Source organism: Ammospiza nelsoni, chromosome Z, assembly GCF_027579445.1.
Source record: "Ammospiza nelsoni isolate bAmmNel1 chromosome Z, bAmmNel1.pri, whole genome shotgun sequence".
Lineage (NCBI taxonomy): Eukaryota > Metazoa > Chordata > Aves > Passeriformes > Passerellidae > Ammospiza > Ammospiza nelsoni.
In genome coordinates, this window is record NC_080669.1 from 42373815 (window position 1) to 42379294 (window position 5480).

At 49.3% G+C, this 5480-nt stretch overlaps 1 long non-coding RNA gene across 2 annotated transcripts; it reads left to right on the plus strand.

Annotated features, from left to right (window-relative positions):
* The first annotated feature begins 1362 nt into the window (after positions 1 to 1362).
* LOC132086769 (uncharacterized) lies at positions 1363 to 5239 on the plus strand. Of its 2 annotated transcripts, XR_009420441.1 has the most exons (4): positions 1363 to 1611; positions 1701 to 1919; positions 2014 to 2809; positions 2938 to 5239. It is a non-coding gene; the product is annotated as an uncharacterized LOC132086769 (long non-coding RNA). The 2 variants fall into 2 exon arrangements; XR_009420440.1 differs by having other exon boundaries at positions 1701 to 2809.
* The last annotated feature ends 241 nt before the right edge of the window (positions 5240 to 5480 follow it).

Here is a 5480-nt window from a genome sequence, read left to right on the forward strand (position 1 = left end):
CCGTCAGATTTCAGGTTTCCTCCAGGAGGAAACCACCTGTGCTGTCTGCTTGGATTTCTTCCGGGATCCTGTCACGATCCTGAGCTGCGGCCACAATTTCTGCCGGCGCTGCCTGTCGCGGTGCGCGGCGGGCGGCGCTGCGTGCCTGCACTGCCGGGTGCCATTCCCGCACGGTGGTGATGCCTCAGGTTTTAGCTTTTATATTTTCCGGGTTCTGTACTGCTTTAGTGTGTAGTTCTGAACTTCACAGTAAAGGATAGTTAGCTGTCGTCACAGAATAGGTAGACAAAACAATAGCTGGGGGCCAAGGAAAACTGATCCAAATCTCAGACCCAAAAGCATAAACAACAGTGGACCGAAGAGAGGAAAACAAGAAGGATGTGGCTTCCAAACCTAGAGCTATAATTGGACAATTAACTCAAATATGCTAATGGACTAGAACTTTAAAAAGTGAGAGGTCTCGTGATCGGTCATCCATTTTGTGACTATTTAGGGTTGATCTTGGGTGTAGCTCTGGCTGGGCTCTTGTGCTGCCCAAGGTGTATCCATTGAGGCCTTTTAATAAATACCTACTTTATTCTTTAACTCCATCTAGCCTCTGTTCTAGGTCAGCCTTCACAAGGCATCAGTGGCTTCTGCCCCAGCCAGCAGCTGGCCAATGTGGTGGCAGGCGTGCAGGAGCTGGCCCCACTGCCGGCGCAGGATCTGTGCCACAGGCACCTCACTGTCTTCTGTCACTGTGATGGAGTCCTCGTCTGCACTGCCTGCATGTGCATCGTGCCCACCCCACTGTGCTGCTCGAGGAGGCTGCTCGCTGCTACAGGGTGAGTGTATCCCCATCTTAGACACTCCCCCCCTGCCTGAACGACTCTAATTTCCCTTAAAACTCAGCCCCCAGAATATGTATTTTGAGCAGAGGCAAGCTGTCTTTCTAGAGGAAAAAAGCAATGCAAGCATCTAGAAGCCAAAACCGAACTGAAATGCTGCAATTTAGTGAGGGCTAAGTATGAAACCTTATAGTGGCTGGTAGTTTTGTGACCAAACCTAAATATTGGAGATTCCAAACTCCTGCTCTCACCTGGCACCTGTGCTGTGGAGGGCTCCTATTCCACTTCTGGGCGCAGAGGGGAAATGGAGGTCCCCAAAGAGGGTTTTGACCTTGCTGTGGGTGCAAGGAGTGGGGGAAGGGGATGGAAACTGAAGGGTGGTCAGTGAACTTTTTAAGGAGTGGTGGCAACTTTTTTACAGGAGACTTTGGAGAGGTGGGCTATCCCAGCCTGTCTGGGAGACCTGTATTGCTCAGGTATCACTGTATGGATAAGGTGAGGGTGTGCGTGCAGCATAACTATGAAATTTGTTATAACATGGGTATGAATGTACATATCTGCTTCAGTGCAGCTGCAGAGGAGGGTGAGGATGGGGCCATCTGCACATGGATATGGTACTTTAGGGGTTCCAGTCCTTTCTCCTTCTTTTCATCCCTTCTCCAGGAGTATAAACCTCTTTTCCCTGCAGAAGCAGTTTGAAGCTTCCCAAAAAACCCTGCAAGAGGAGGACAAGTGACATGCTGGTCTGACTGAGGCAGCAGAGGAGACAAGACAGGAGATGCTGGTGGGTGGTGCTGCCATCTGGGTGCACCATGGGGGCCACACTGCTTCATACCCCCTCCAGCATCCTAGTCCTTCTCCTTCATCCCCCAGACTCGAGGCAGGGCTGACAAGCAGAAGCTGCAGGCCATGCTGAAGGGGCTCTGTTGGGTGCTGAGTGACCAGGAATCACAGTTTCTTTCCTGGTTCCATTGCCTGTGCTGGAGGCTGGAGGAACAGCAACATGGTGAAGCTGCCGAGATGTCATGGATCCAGCAATGCCACGCAGAGCTTCAGGCCAAGTGCCAGCAACCAGATGGTGACCTGCTATGAGTGAGATGAAACTTAGCCCCAGAATCTGTTCCCCCGCTTTTTGCTTTTATTTACAGGAAAGCAGCCCTAAGCGTCTTTCTCCCTTCCTCTCCAGGATGTCTGAACCATCTTGAACTGATATTGGAGCCAAAAATATCACCAGTTTTGGCCCCAAGCCCTCCATTTTTCGGATTATCTTCTCTCCCTGCGTTCTTTTCCTCTGGGATTTTTGCTTTGGAGCTGGAGGGGGTTGATAGTTAATCCAAAACTTGGTGGTGATGGGGGAATCTTCCATCATATCTTGCAGGCGTGGGAGCCTTGCCCACGTGAGTAAAGATGTCCCAGTGATTTTCTAGCAATGGGGAAAGGAAATTTGGCATTAAACACCCCAATTTACTCCTCTCGAGGTGCACAGAGAGGAAGGTACAGCCATGACTGTTGATGTCAGAGCTGGAAATAGCTTGAGGATTTTACTTGAAAAACCAACATGCTGGTAGAGGTGGTGGCAATTTAAAGGTGCTCGGAGTGTAAAAACTGGGAAAAAGGGAATTAATTAAGCAAAAATGGGAAGGCAGATTTGGCTGGAAAGTGAAAGCATCACAGATGCTCATTTATTTAAAAGAAAATCAGGAATTTATTCCTGATTAGCCTTAAGGGATGGAAGACTGAAGGTGGGAGGTGCAGAATGCTGTTGATGCTTAATTAGCACCCAAATTAGGACACTAAATTGGGTGATGCCTGATGAAGGGCATTGTGTCTCCCACCTCAGGTGGTCTTGCCTTCTCTGTGCAACAGGGTGGATATGGAGAAGGCCCAGGGTGACATCCAGAGGTAAAAATCTTTGGGGTCGTCTTCTTTTTCCAAACATCTTGGAGTGCTCTCTGGAGGAAGACTCAGAGGGATATGGAGAGGTGAGTCTGGCTTCAGGGACTTACTGAACTCCCATTTGGGTTCAGTACCTGGAGCTGATGCTCTGGTGCAATTTTTGGAGGTGATATTCCAATGCATATAGGCTCATGAACATCCCTCTCCCTGTCAGCAACCATGACCCTAGATCCAGCCACAGCTCACCCCAAATCCTGGTGTCATTGGATGGCTGGACTGCAGGCTGCCAGGAATCACCCCCAGCTCCTCTGCCCTCAGGAATGGAGAGTTTTGAGTTCCTCTGCTGTGTTTTGGGTCAGCAGGACTTTGTGGGGGGCTGTCACTGCTGGGCCATGGAGGTTTGTCCTGCTCCTGACGGGGCACTGGAGATTGGCTTGGGAATTCGTGTCCCATAAGGGCTGCTTTGGTCTCAGCCCCAAATGTGGGGTTTGGGCCGTGGGGCAGTGCTGGGGCAGCTGCAGGCTCTCACCTGGCCCAGCCCATGTTTCTGCCCCACAGCCACACTGTCCGACACATGGAGGTGGATTTGGATTATGCTGGCGGGCGGGTGGCTTTCTGTGATGCTGATAGTCAGACTGAAGTCTTTGCCTTTCCCCCGCCCACTTTCACAGGTGAATGACTCTGGCCACTGCTCTGGCTGGGCAAGGGGCCAGCTTTGCTCACACTCTGTTCCTGATTTCCCCAAAAATCCACTCTGAACCTTGCAAGTGCAAACACTTCCACCACCCCAGCAAACACTCCACTCAACAACAAACAGCCCCACTCTTCCCCCAGACCCATTTCATTTTCCTTATAACATCTAATTTAACAATCATATTTCTCTCTTTTGCTTCTCAGTGGGAGAACAGAGGTATTTCCAGTTCCTCAGCTGTTTGTCAGTGGAAGCATGGACCAGAGAAACAGGGAGAATGTCCCTAAAAGCTTTCCAAAACTCATCTTGAGGAAGAAAATGGGCTTTGCTCGTGCTGCTAGATGTCTCATAATAAGGTTTTGCAAGTGGAAACTTTTCTGCTTAGGATTTGCAGAGAATTTAGAGGAAGTGGGTTAAAACCATGTTTTATGTCTCTGAGGATCACTCAGGATTGGGCCTTTTCAGGGCTTTGTATTCACTGCCAGGATGTAAGCAGGAAGAGAGGCCACAGACAGAATTTCATCCCCCATTTCACTGCCTGCAAGTGAATAGAAGGGGAACAAAACTAAATGAACCAGTATCTTGAAGCAGCAGAAGGTTGTTGTTAGGGTTCAACCATGGAATAAAGTGCTGTTATCAGCAAGCCCAGACAGGACTGGGCAGGTCTCTGCCTCTTGCAGTCCCAGTCTCTCCTTTGCTGCCAGAATTGCGTCCCCATCCACATGCAGTCTTCAGCTTAGTTTGAGGAAGAGGAGAAACTATCAGGAAAGGCAGAAACTTTTACCTTTGGGACCTGAATTTTAGACAAGGGTCCTGACAAAACACAGGTCACAGCTAAACACACATTACAGCCCTGCTCAGTTTTATAATTAGTTTTTTCCCTCTTTGGCTCATGGTGAAGTTGTCTTTCCTTGAAAGACAAGGTCCAGTGATGTGTAAAGCAAAACACTTCTTTGCAGCATCCTGCTTCAACAGATGAGCTTGCAACACTCCATCCACTTTTTGTCTGAAAAGTTTTTTTGATATTTAACTTGAAAGTCCATACAAAAAACCCCCAAACCTCCTTCCTTTTTGTGTAATTCAGTAGCCCCACAGCTGGCTCTCTGGCATTGTGGTGGCAAGGAAATCAGCCTCTTTTTGCTCCAGGGCAGCTCAACAGCATCCTGTCAGCAGATGGGAGGGCAGATGGTTGGGTGTGGAGGGTGCACAGCCCCCACTCCTTGAGCAGAACCAGCAGATGCACCTTGCAGCCCTGCCACATGGACCCTTGGACCCCAAAGCCCTCCTGAGTGACAGGCACACCTCATACCAGCCCATGAAAGAGGGGAGTACTTGAAGGTTTCTTTTTTCCCCCACAGGAAAGTTTTTTCCACAAAGCTGGAGCCAAGGGTGCATTTTGCAGGAATTTGGGGCTTGAAGGTGAACATTCCTGGGGGGAGTTTTAGCCATTGCCTCCTGTTTCTCCTCATGCTGCTCCTCTTCCACTAACACCTCAGGATCACACTGAGTGGGAACTGTGCATCCAAGGGAGGTGCAGCAGGCATGGAGGGGCAAACCTGAGTGAGAACTTCAGGCCCTCCACGATGGTGAGGGTGTTAATCTTCTCCTGCTCCTCACTGAGGTCCATTGTAAGTGAAAAGAGATGCATTTTGGGGGTGGGTTTACAACTGTTCAACTTTTTATCAACTGTTAATAATTTGTTGGTGCCGATGGGTGCTTATAAAAATGGAAATCAAAAGGCAATTTTAAAAATCAGCAGCTTGTTGCATCCAGAAGGCAGAAAATACAGCTCTAGTGCAACCGGGGGAGGGGTCTGTGTTTTTAATCATCTGGTTTTGGGTATGTTTGCTCTATTTTGGGCCTTCTCCCCAAGGGAGCAGCTAGCACCGCCGGAGATGGGGATTTTCCACCTCGAAACAATGCCCACAGGGAAGAAATCTCCAAATTAGAGAGGAACGTGTTAAAGAAATGGTGGCCTCTGCACTGCTGCCTTGAGGAGAAAGTGCTCCCCAACCCCTTTGTTTTTGTTGGGGGTTGATAAACACCCAACGCCTTTGTTTTTGAGA